The sequence below is a fragment of the Rattus norvegicus genome, chromosome 2, assembly GCF_021556685.1.
Source record: "Rattus norvegicus strain SHRSP/BbbUtx chromosome 2, alternate assembly SHRSP_T2T, whole genome shotgun sequence".
NCBI lineage: Eukaryota > Metazoa > Chordata > Mammalia > Rodentia > Muridae > Rattus > Rattus norvegicus.
Genome location: NC_141535.1, coordinates 125,666,025 through 125,677,671, shown reverse-complemented (window position 1 = coordinate 125,677,671; position 11,647 = coordinate 125,666,025). Strand labels below are relative to the sequence as shown.

Below are 11,647 nucleotides of genomic sequence, written 5' to 3'. Positions count from 1 at the left end.
GAATGCAAGTGGACCTGTGTGCTTGCTTGCTTGCGTGCGTGTGTGCGTGGGCCGGTGGGTAACAACCATAGGGCAAAGCTTCCAGTTCCTGCCAGTGACTGAGAAGATGCCTTTCATGCTAGGGATAAGTTAACTAGGGTGGTGATTACAGAAATCAGCTTGTTCTTACAAGCTGAATGACAACTTTGTCGTTCTTATGACAAAGTGACTCCAGAAAAGGAATGTTCACACACCTTACTTCCTGTCCTAGTCCCAAGCCCAAAAAGATGGACTTACTGGGGCTGGCTGTGGTGGAATAAGAAAGTCTGCTCCAGAAGGAGCTACCTGAGGGGTTGTCAGAGCCTGTATATGGGAAACACACTGCTGAGAAGTGGGTTCATCTTTTCTAGGTCCAAGGAAGAACAAGGTGCATAGAACGTTCAAGGACACCAAGAGGGGGCTTGTCAGATCCCTTCCTTAGTAACTTTATTCAAGATAGCATGCAGCCATCTTCATTTTTCTAATAAATGTACTCTTGACCTCAAAAACAAACAAAACAGAATTACTAAGTGAAGAAGTAGAGATGCTTTTCTTCAAGCCCTCATTTTCCCCACCCTTCCCACTGCTAGAGTTCTGTTGGGAAGATAAGCTTTATCTCCATGAATTAAATGAGATCTGCACCCAGTTTTCTGGTTGCACCCACACTGAGAGGTGATGCACCTGTCTGGATGTGATTGGTTGCAAAATATGTGTGCCTGTGTGATGGCTAATCTCCATGTGAAGTTGATTGCATCAACTATTGCAGATAGCAGACATGCCTCTCAGTGTGCAGGCTTGTGAGGCTAACTCCTGGAAGAGTTAACTGAGGGAAAACACTAGAATAGGTATCACCTTCAGGTGGCAACCCACATGTAAAGACTTCCAAGGGACAGGAGTGCTGGCTTTGCCTGCCTGCTTTTACTTCTTGCTGGTGCGTGCATCTCTTTTTCTGCTGCTTCTGCTGCCGTCCTTCACTGACACCGGAACTCAGATTCTGATGTGGATTGAAGACCAGCAGCTCTCCAGAACCTTCTAGACTATCAGTTCTAGATTGGGACCGCTGACCATCCAGGCTGATAGACTAAACATCTACAGGTCCTCAGGCTCTCCTGTGTACAGACAGCCACCCTTGAACCACCCACCCAGTATAACACACTCCCTTTGATTGGTTCTGATCCTCTAGAGAACAGTGAGACAGTCCTCCTATCCTGTACTCATGCCCTTTGCACTGACTCTGTAGACTTTCTCAGTGACATACAGAAGCTTCGTTTCTCCCTTACATTTGTCTTTGATGGCATCACTGACTTTGGATGTGGGAGCATTAACAAACACGACACAAGCAGAAGCATCAAATGGTTGAAAATTGTGTTTAGCTATGTATTTACTTAAGTGCATATGTGTGCCACAGCATGTATATGGAAGTCAGGGGACAACTAGTCAGAAGTGGTTCTCTCACCATGTGGATCCTGGGAACTGAACTCAGGTCGTCAGGCTTGGCAGTCAGTGCTTTTATCCACCAAGTCATCTTGCCAGCCCAAGTAGAAGTGTGATTCATTTTTTCATGGCCACCTTTTGAACAAGCAGGCCTGTCTGCTGGATACTGGGAGAAAACATGAAGAGAAAGCCAAGCTCTCTCAGCTGAGACCACATGAATACCAGGCAGGTGAGGGTGGGTGGTGGAGTGAGCACTGGGTAAACCTGCCCAGCCTAGAAGTATTTCCTACTGAGTCACAGGGCATCAATAAGTGCTCAAGTTTCGCATCACAAGCAGCTGCACTCTGGAGTTTGGTAAAGGACAAGTTATTCAAACAGAAGAGTCCACCTTTCTGTGTCTTTTCTGAAGACAAATAATTCTGAAATAATAGGATGAGACCACAGTGCTGAGTGACATCATCTTAGAAAATGAAGGACAAACCTGGTAAAGGAAACAATGTCCTGTCCACCTCACAGTCAGTCTGTGAAGATCATAAGTGTGGATGCAGCATCCAGCTGTAATGCAGGTGAACACGAATACAAAAGCCAGCCAGATTCCCAAGGAAACTCCCTATTGGAATCTAGGTGATTTATTTAGGGCATAAGCCCAGGAGTCCTTCTCAACCATTGTACTTTAACTTGGTAATGGAGAACTACAGATCCAGATGGAGACAGTTTTAGAAGCTAGCGGATTTTATTTCCACTGCAGCTGTCATTTGATGCAAAGGTTATGGACATCTGTTAGGAGAACTACGGTACAAGCAGAAAGCCGTGCAGATGGTTTTAGGTGATCTGTTAGGAGAACTAGAGTACAAACCACCTCAGAGATGCTGGAAGGCTGGGAGGCTCCCACCCCTGAGTGCAGGAAAGATGGCTGGCCTCGTGGGGTACAAAGAAGCCCTGTATGTTTCCACAGTGCCCGAGGGCATATTCTGCCATTGCCCAGTAGTGGCTGATGTTCACAGCAAGGACTCATAGTCATCCAGCACTGCTTAAATGGTGTTCAATGCATTCTGTTTAATGAGGCTGAGCAGACAGGGATTCACTTTATTATGGTTTCCATGAAAATGACTAAACTTTTCAAAAGTTGAATGCTTAAAAATTATAAGCGTCAGTTCCCTAGAAAACCCACTTTTTCTGACAATGCCGATTGGTGAGCTATTAATTCAGACATATTCATTTGGATTACATATTCTTTGTAATGGATCCCAACTGTAAAACAGGGCTGTCATTTCCAGAGTAAGGAGGGGAGGAGCCAGGACTTGATTTTAGTTATAGTGGAATTGTGGGACGTGTGTGTGTGTGTGTGTGTGTCCATCCACATGCTGCACTTATGTACATATGTGCATATGTATGTGGAAGCCAGAGGCAAACTCTGGCTTTTATTCCTCAAGTGACATCCATTTGCCAAGTATCAAGGCTGACTGGCCATGGGTAAATGTCTGCCCATCTCTCCTGCCACAGTAGAGGGCTTAAAAATGTGCACAGTCATACCCAGCCCTTTTAGGTTGCATCTGGGGTTAGAATTCAGGTCTTCATGCTTAAAAGCCAGTCACTTTGCTGACTGAGCTGTACCCCCAACCCCTTGAGTATCTTACAAAGCCTATATCAGCATCCTGTGGCCTTGGCATCCTTGGCTGTACAAGGATCACTTTCCTCTGGGAAGATACTGTCTTTCTTCCAGTTGCCCTCTACTCAATCAGTGCTGGACTGGCTTTCTGATCCACGTAGTCCAGCTGTTCCTGGCTTCAGATGAGCTTTCCCAAAGAGTCCATCTGTGGGAAAACTCCATCTGCGCTTAGTGTGTCCTCCATCCTCATGGCTCTTCCTGTGAACACAGGCTAGTTATCAAATCATGGTTGCTTCATTAATGGTCAACATAGATTCTAAGCAGGGCATTGAGAGGACTTATATTTTTGTTCTGCCCTGTCTATTAATTCATACAAGAGCTCTGATTTTAATCCACTTCCTCGAGGATATAGGTTTCTATCACCCCCATTTCTAATCCAAGTGTTATAGGGCAGAGACTTGTAGGACGGAGTGTTGAAACTGGCAGTATAGTCCAGCAGTAGAACACTTTTCCAATATATTCAAGCTCTTTTGTTCTCTGTTTAGTATATGCATAACACACACACACACACACACACACACACACTCAGAGAGAGAGAAAGAGAGAGAGAGAGAGAGAGAGAGAGAGAGAGAGAGAGAGAGAGAGAAAGAGCGCTGCTGTAAAGTCCTAGGTAGGCCTGGTTCTGTCTTGTGGTAACTGTGATAATTGACAATCGGTTTAATCTCTCTAAGCCTCAGTACATTTATCTCTATAAGGAAGCCATTCTGAGGGATACTTTAGGGTTAATGTCACCATAAAGGTTAACTCACTGCAAAGGTTAATTCATGTGTATAAAGTACCCAGTATAGTTCTTGGCAAACAGACGATACTCAATAAATATTGACCCTCTTCGTTTTCTCCTTCCTTTGTAATTAATCTATGTCTAATTCAGGATGTTGTGTTTTAGATATTGCTTGCTGTGAACAAGGGCCATGTATAATGAAACCTCACGGTCTTTTTTATGGACTTCGAGCTTCTCACAAAGTATATGGGTAAGGGAAGAGTGACTCAGGGAACGTCAGAACGGCTCTTCAGTTACTTGTTGACTGGTATTTGACAACGCCTCTCCGAAACGTCCCTCCATGCTCCCCACCTGTCATATTTAGTCATGCATTCACACCCCACTCCTAAACATCCACAAATTCAGAAATAAAACAAACATACAAAGAAATATTTCACATTCTCAACCTGTGGAAGTTTGGGTTTCTAAAATGGGAGTGTCAATTTTTCCTTTTAAATTATTGTTTTATTGTGTGTGCTTGTGCATGTGGACATGTGTGTTTATGCATACATGTGAGCATGAGTACCTGTGGAGTCTAGGAGAGGGCATTGAATCTCCTGGAAACAAATTATTTTGTTATAGCAGCCCAAACAGGGTGTGCTGTTTATATGGTCAACTCAAAGGGATCTAGACTCTCCTAGGAAAAAAATCTCTGAGCACATCTCTTTCTCAAGTGTCTAGATTGGGCTAACAAGGTGGAAGACCGACCCCAAGTATGAGGGATAACATCCTGAGGATTGAATTTCTGACTGAATCAAAAGGAGAACATGAGCTAGCATTGACATTCCTCCAGTACAGTGTAACCTACTGCCTTAAACTCCCACCTTTCTGGACCACACCCTCTTGACCTCAAGCTCAAATAGACCCTTTCTTAAGTTGCTTTTCCCTGGGATTTTTGTCACAGTTATGAGATAAGTGACTATCGAACCTGGGGATGAGAAGAGACTACCCCAACTATGGAATACGGTGACATCAGGAACACTAGTTCAGGTCCTCTGAGTTTTTTCTTGGCAGCTGCCTGCCTATGAGACTAATATCCTCAGTACTAGCTTCCACCGGCTTTTCCGTCTGACCTGGAGCAGCATGCTGTGAGGAACAGCTTGTCCACAGCCCTCAGCTTCAGGGTGTGTTCTCTGAGTGACTCAGCATACTCTTTCCCTGGATTCCAGTGTACAGACATGAGTCAATGATACAGAGCTTGATTCCAACATGCTCCCACTCTCTAAGCACTGTCAAGCAAGAAAGCCAGTATCTGCACCCTAATGAATGTTCAACTATGTCTCAAAGCAGCCAAAGAAAATTTCAGACCATGAAGGACCTCTCTCTTTTCAGAGGTAAGTTGAGTGGACCTCGGAGAGACTGAGTCACTCAAGGCGACATAAATGTTAATGGCAGAACCAGAGCTTGGAGTAAACCCCTGTGTCCTGACCTTTGGTGCATGGTTCTCACTAGAGCACCATATTGCCTCATCTCAGTTAAACATAGTTGAGAATAGATCTCTGCTGTTAGAATTCTTTGGACCTTCTCCTTGGGCTCTGACCCTCCCCTAGGGCTCCATTGTTTGTTTGATCTGGATGGACCTAGTTGTTACTAGTTGTTTGTTCTTTTATCCCATCAGGCAGTGAAGGTTGCACACCCAAGTATACCCCCAAATCCATAGGCTCCAGGAGAACTGAGGGATAATAAGCTGTGATCCCCAACCTTCTAAATCAACACTGTCTAATTGTGAGGCTGTGTTGGTTCTGTGTAGGGTATTTATACTCAGTCTGACATTCTGGGGATTTTGTAGTACCCATTAAACTTTAGTTTTTAATTTTATTTTTAGTCTTCTCTCTCTCTCTCTCTCTCTCTCTCTCTCTCTCTCTCTCTCTCTCTCTCACACACACACACACACACACACACACACACACACACACACACACACGCCAAGGGCTCTGTCACTGAACTTCATCTCCAGCTCTTTCTTTTATTTTGAGACAAGGTTTCACTGAATTGTCCTGACTGGCCTTGAGGTTATGGCATTCGCGTGCTTCAGCCTCCTGGGTGCTAAGGTTACAGTCATGAGACACCGTGCCTGGATTCTTTTGGCAACATGTGACTCCTAAGTTTGAAATGTCCTAGAATGATCTAAGTGCTGTGGCAGATGACATTCCACATTAGTATAAATTTTGTCTGATTTATTTTCAAATGTGCATGTTTCCCATGAAAAACATGCATATATAGGACACTGGTTGTAGACATATTTAAATTACTCAGCCATAGAGTATATGTCTACAGTCATGAATTTCCCAACTCAGACAACGACAGAGGGATGAAGCCGGGATAGTTTCGCTCATGCCTGTCTAGTCTGTATGAGGTTCTCTGGGGATGGCTTACTGTGCAGTGCTGTTGCATGAGTGCATCCGGAAGATTTCATGTCGGAAACTTAATCTCCAGTACCATGGTTCTGAGAAGGGAGATCTTGAAGAGGTGTTTTGGTCATGAAGCTCCGCCTCGGATTAATGTCATTGTCACAGAAGTAGGTTTATTGTCACAAGAGGGAGATATAAAAGCAAGCACCCATCAGTCCCAAACTACTTTTCTCTGTTTACCTTAGGATCTCCAGCAAGAAAGCTCTTGCCAGATGCTGGCCCTGAGCTTTGGAATTCCCAGCCCTTAGAGTGAACAAATAGTCTCTCTTCTTTATATATTAACAGTCTCAATTATTCTGTTGGAGCAGCACAAAAGCAGAAGAAAGGAATAGGCAGTGTATGCAGCAGGAGGGACCCCTTGCAAGGAAGGCCAGACCTTGAGAAGCCCAGAGAACAGGCCAGGTGACTGCTTACTGGAAGGTACAGGTGACTGGAACATTCTGGGTGTGGCTCTCTCCCTCTCCCTCTCCCTTTCCCTCTCCCTCTCCCTTTCCCTCTCCCTCTCCCTCTCCCTCTCCCTCTCCTCTACCTCTCCCTCTATCTATGTATGTGTTTCAGGGAGGGAGATAAGGTAGGATGTGTGAACTCACTCTGCACTTTCTGAGATATTCCTTCATGGGTGTTATGTTTTGGCAAGAGCCACTGTCCCAAAAGAAATGACTCTCCCAGCTACAATGTAGAAGACTCAAGGCCCTAAAGTCTAAGGTGTCTTCCTGCCTACTGGCCTGAATGACTGGTTTTTAAGTCCTAATTAGGAGTTCTTGGTTTCCTTTTTCAATATCTAACTTTTTTAGGAGATAAAAAACCAATCATGTTAAAATAGGGTAGCTTTGGTCTTGCTATGTAGCTGAAGCTGAACTTCAATTCCTGATCCCTGTCCCCACTTGAAGTGTCAGGAGTGCCGGATTACAGCGCATGCCACCACAGCTCTCCTATTTAGTGTCGGAGCTGGAACTCAGGGCTCTGTGCAGGGTAGGCAAACACGATACAACCGAGCCACACCCCCAGCCTAAGGTTCATTTTTCTCTGGAGATGGTACTTTTTGAAAATACCAAGCATTTTTGTTTGTAATCTCCATGTTTGCCCACTATTTTTCCCAGCACCCAAGTGATAGACTAGGCATATGCTACTTTTAGGGGGGTGGGGTTTGCTGTGGATTGAACCCACAGCCTCACAGATGCTAAGCACAGTCTCTGCCATTGAGCCACAACCCTAGTCTAGACAAATTCTTTTTGTAAATTAGTTACAATATGAGAAAAGCTGCTATCTGATAGAAAGGGGGAACGGGGAGGTCCTCCTGTCCTGGAAGACTTTGAAAACCAAGCTGTCAGTTATGTCTGCCCTCATTGATCTTCTGTCGTAAAATTGTAGAGAAAGGGGAGAGGTCATCCTGCACTCTTCGGAATAGGAAACAGTTTCTTTGTATAACTTATTAGCAGGCAAGCTGTATCCAGCTGCCCTGCAAGGTGGGTCCTCCAGGACCACAAGTACTTAGTCAATTAAAAAATGGTTTGCAGCACAAAAAGTGGGGAAAGGAAAAGTGAGCACTCTTCAGACTTGTTTGTGGCCCCTTGCACATAAACTACATGCATGCATATATACATCCATAATTGTCTTTTGGTCTCCCCAGGCAGACCGAGAACAACCATGCCAATAATCAACACTTATGACTGGGAGAGCAGTACCATGGCTCCCAATCACTCCACGCACACATTACATGGAAGTTGCTCGCTGATCTCATGCAAGGATCTGTTACACCTGTCTATACAGAAACAAACAATCCATTCTCCTTCCCTTGAATCTGGCTGACTCTGTGTCTGTTTTGATTTCCACAAGAACAGAACTGTGCCAGTATGAGGACACAGCCTGCAGCCTTTACTCTTGTTCTTGTTGAAGCTGGTTGCCACGGTGTACTGACATTCAGGGATGCTCCTGAATGATGAAGGGACATGGGGCTAAAGAAGGGGATAATGCAGGCTAACAGGTTATTTTTCTAAACCCCCATCTGAATACAGCCATATAAGTAACTTCAGCTCTACCACACAGGACAGAAACGGACATTGTTCCCCAGTCAACCTACTGGAACCAACTGTCAATTTAATAGTTAGGACATTGTTAATTTAAGCCATTATGCTTTGAGATGATCAATTTACACATCACAAAAGGTGACTATGATCATACATCACTGTTGTGGTTTGCCAAGACAGGGTGATCAGCCCTTCAAAATCTGCATTTCAATAGTCTGTCCGTTGATTTTGGGCCAGAAGGCTGAAGACTTGCGTTCACATATTGCTAACTGGGGATTGTGTGATAGTAGAGATTTGTCTCTACAACCTGTTCTGGAAGCCATGTTAGGCTTCCTTTGTGTATAGATATTTGGTCATTCTCAGATTTCTGACGGGGTTGAAAACTGATTATAGTCTCATAGCTTATCAGGCTGTTTAACTCTGAATATACGTATTTTATTAGATAGTTATCAGATAGTATACAAGCTAGCCAAGATATAATATAGATTTTAAGCCTTTCTTAAGCTGGAATGGATAACTAAATGTTCTGTTTAATTGATATAGAGATGGACTGGGTGTTGAGTATATCATATGCTTTATAAATTGTAGAATGGTAATAATTGTAGTCAATTTATATATAAGTGAAAAGGCTTTTTAACTGGACAAAAAGGGGGAAATGTTGTGGTTTGCCCTGAAGTTATCTGTATTTTGGTGCTAATTCCACTGCCCCAAGAACTGCTACCTAGTCTCGTACTCAGGAATCAGGTGACTTCACCTTCTCCCCATTGAATTTGTGAAGTACAGGTGAAGGGCAGGTACAGGATAGAAGGAGGCCTGTCATTGGAGGAGCAGGAAGGATGGGCGGGAGAAAAGTTTGAAGGAAGAGGAGGAGACTAGAGGAGAAGGAGGAGACAGGAGAGAGGAGAGGGTGAGAAGCCATGGCAGGTGATGTTAAGATTCTGTTCTGTGAGGTCCTGAGTTCAATTCCCAGCAACCACATGGTGGCTCACAACCATCTGTAAAGAGATCTGACGCCCTCTTCTGGTGTGTCTAAGATAGCTACAGTGTACTCATATATAAATAAATGAATAAATCTTTAAAAAAAGATTTAAAAAAAAGATTCTGTTCTGTGTATTTACAGGTTGTTATTAATGTTCCTAAGGGATGGATGGTACCGGGCTTTGTATGTTTAAGTGGGCAATTATATCTTATCAATTGGATCTAAGATTATTGTGTTGTGTGTTCTTTTATGTGACGGTTTGAGTGTAGGAAAGTATGCAGTGGCAGGAGACAATGGGCCACCATGGAGCTGGGATGTGATTCTGCCAAGATATCTAGCAAATACCTTGGACACTGTGGTGCAGGACCCAGCGGGGTAAAAGACACCTATACCTTTTTATTTTAAATATTTTTACAACAACACATCACTTAACAACAGAGACCTAAACCAAGAAATAACTAAGTAATTTTCTTTGTGGAAACACCATAGGGTGCATACCTATATAGCTCTCTGTCTCTCTCTGTGTCTCTCTCTGTGTGTCTCTCTCTGTGTGTCTCTCTCTGTCTCTCTCTGTCTCTGTCTCTCTCTGTCTCTGTCTCTCTCTCTCTCTCTCTCTCTCTGTGTGTGTGTGTGTGTGTGTGTGTGTGTGTGTGTGTGTGTGTTCCCTTGGATTGTGAGCCTTTTCCTTAAATTTCTTCTGTTAGGGTATTTTCTTACACCAGCAGGAAAGGAAAGTAAGACAACATCGTATTCTCTGTAACCTGTGAAAAATTACCTTCTAGGTGCCCAGGAGTGCAAAGGGCTGCTAATAATGCAGGTGGAATTGGGATTATCCTGGCACATAAGAGTCCTTAAATTCAGGAGAGCTGAGTCTGAGGGAAAGGGTGCATCGACTTCACTACTGTGAAGGTTAGAAGGGCAGGGTGGTGGCCCACCCTCAAAGCCCAGAAAATGCAAAGAACTCCAGGGACCCAGAACTGAGAGAGACATGGTCTCAGTGGCATTGAGATTTTAGCTCAGGGAGACCCACTTTGGATTTCTGTGCTAAAGAACTGCAAGATCATTGATGCACGCTTCCTTATGGCACCATGATAACTTTGTAGAAAAGCCACAGAAAACGAATAGGTCAGATATGCTGTATTAATTTAGAACAGAGCTAGCTTGGGTTGAGGTGGCTGAGATGGCTTTCAACAGCATTTGTGTGATTGTTCCCACAGCACCTGGCATGGAGAAGCAATATTGGCTCTTTTGTGGGAAATAAAGCTTCCTATTTCACATTCCTGCACACAGCGGGCCTTGTTTCCTCCTTGTTCCAAGACCTGACCCCTTTCACAATGATTCCACCTGCAAGAGTCAAAGGTAACATTTCAGACGCTAGCTTATCTGATTCCTTCCAAAAACAAGGTCGGGGAGTAAAGTGCCCAAATGGGTTAAAATGCTGTTCCCTTAGTCCCCCCAGGAGGGAGGCACACAGTGGTCAGACATCTCATCCCCCTACTCTCCAACTATACTACCTGACTCTCTTTAGTCCCACAGAATGGCCTCTCTTTATAGCACCTCAGAAGGGCCACAAACCTTCATCATGGAGCATAGAGGGCTGAGTTGATCATGGCCATAACGGAGGCCATGAGTCAGGACCTTCTCATTTTCCTTGCTTGTCCACGGCATTTTAGAAACCTATAGTTTCAATTCCACATTGGCATCCATGCTTATCACTGACTACTAATCTCCAAAGTAAAGGTTTTTGTGAATCAGGAGTCAGATTATTTTCAGAGTTTTAAATAAATGCTGTCATCACTATCATCAATTATTATTCCATATGATGTGAACGGTCCAACAGTATATTAGAAACAGTCACTCTGAAATGCTTCTGAAGAATACAGCATAGTTACCCTAATGCTGACCAGGGGGTTATTGTTTTGTGGTAGTTGGCTTTTTTATCAATATTAAACAAACTGGGATCATCTAGGAAGAGATCAATTCAATTGAGGAAAATACCTTCCTAACACTGGCCTCTCTCCTCCTCTCTCTCTCTCTCTCTCTCTCTCTCTCTCTCTCTCTCTCTCTCTCTCTTTCGGTGTGTGTGTGTGTGTGTGTGTGTGTGTGTGTGTGTGTGTGTGTGTGTGTGTGTGCGCGCACACGTGCATTGGAAGAGAGGTAAATTTTCCTCATTAATGATTGATGAGGGAAGAACCAGCCCACTATGGGCAGTGTCATCCCCTAGGCGGGCGGTCCTGGGTTTTATTTACTTTTTTTTAATCAAAGAAGAATTTCTTTTCTTTTTTTTAATTGGATATTTTCTTTATTTACATTTCAAATTATATCCCCTCCCTAAACCTCCATCTTATC

The 11,647-nt window shown here is 43.9% G+C and overlaps 1 non-coding gene across 1 annotated transcript; it reads left to right on the top strand.

The window, feature by feature from the left end:
* The first annotated feature begins 208 nt into the window (after positions 1-208).
* Positions 209-333, top strand: LOC120101226 (small nucleolar RNA SNORD22). The gene has a single exon (XR_015679229.1). It is a non-coding gene; the product is annotated as a small nucleolar RNA SNORD22 (small nucleolar RNA).
* The last annotated feature ends 11,314 nt before the right edge of the window (positions 334-11,647 follow it).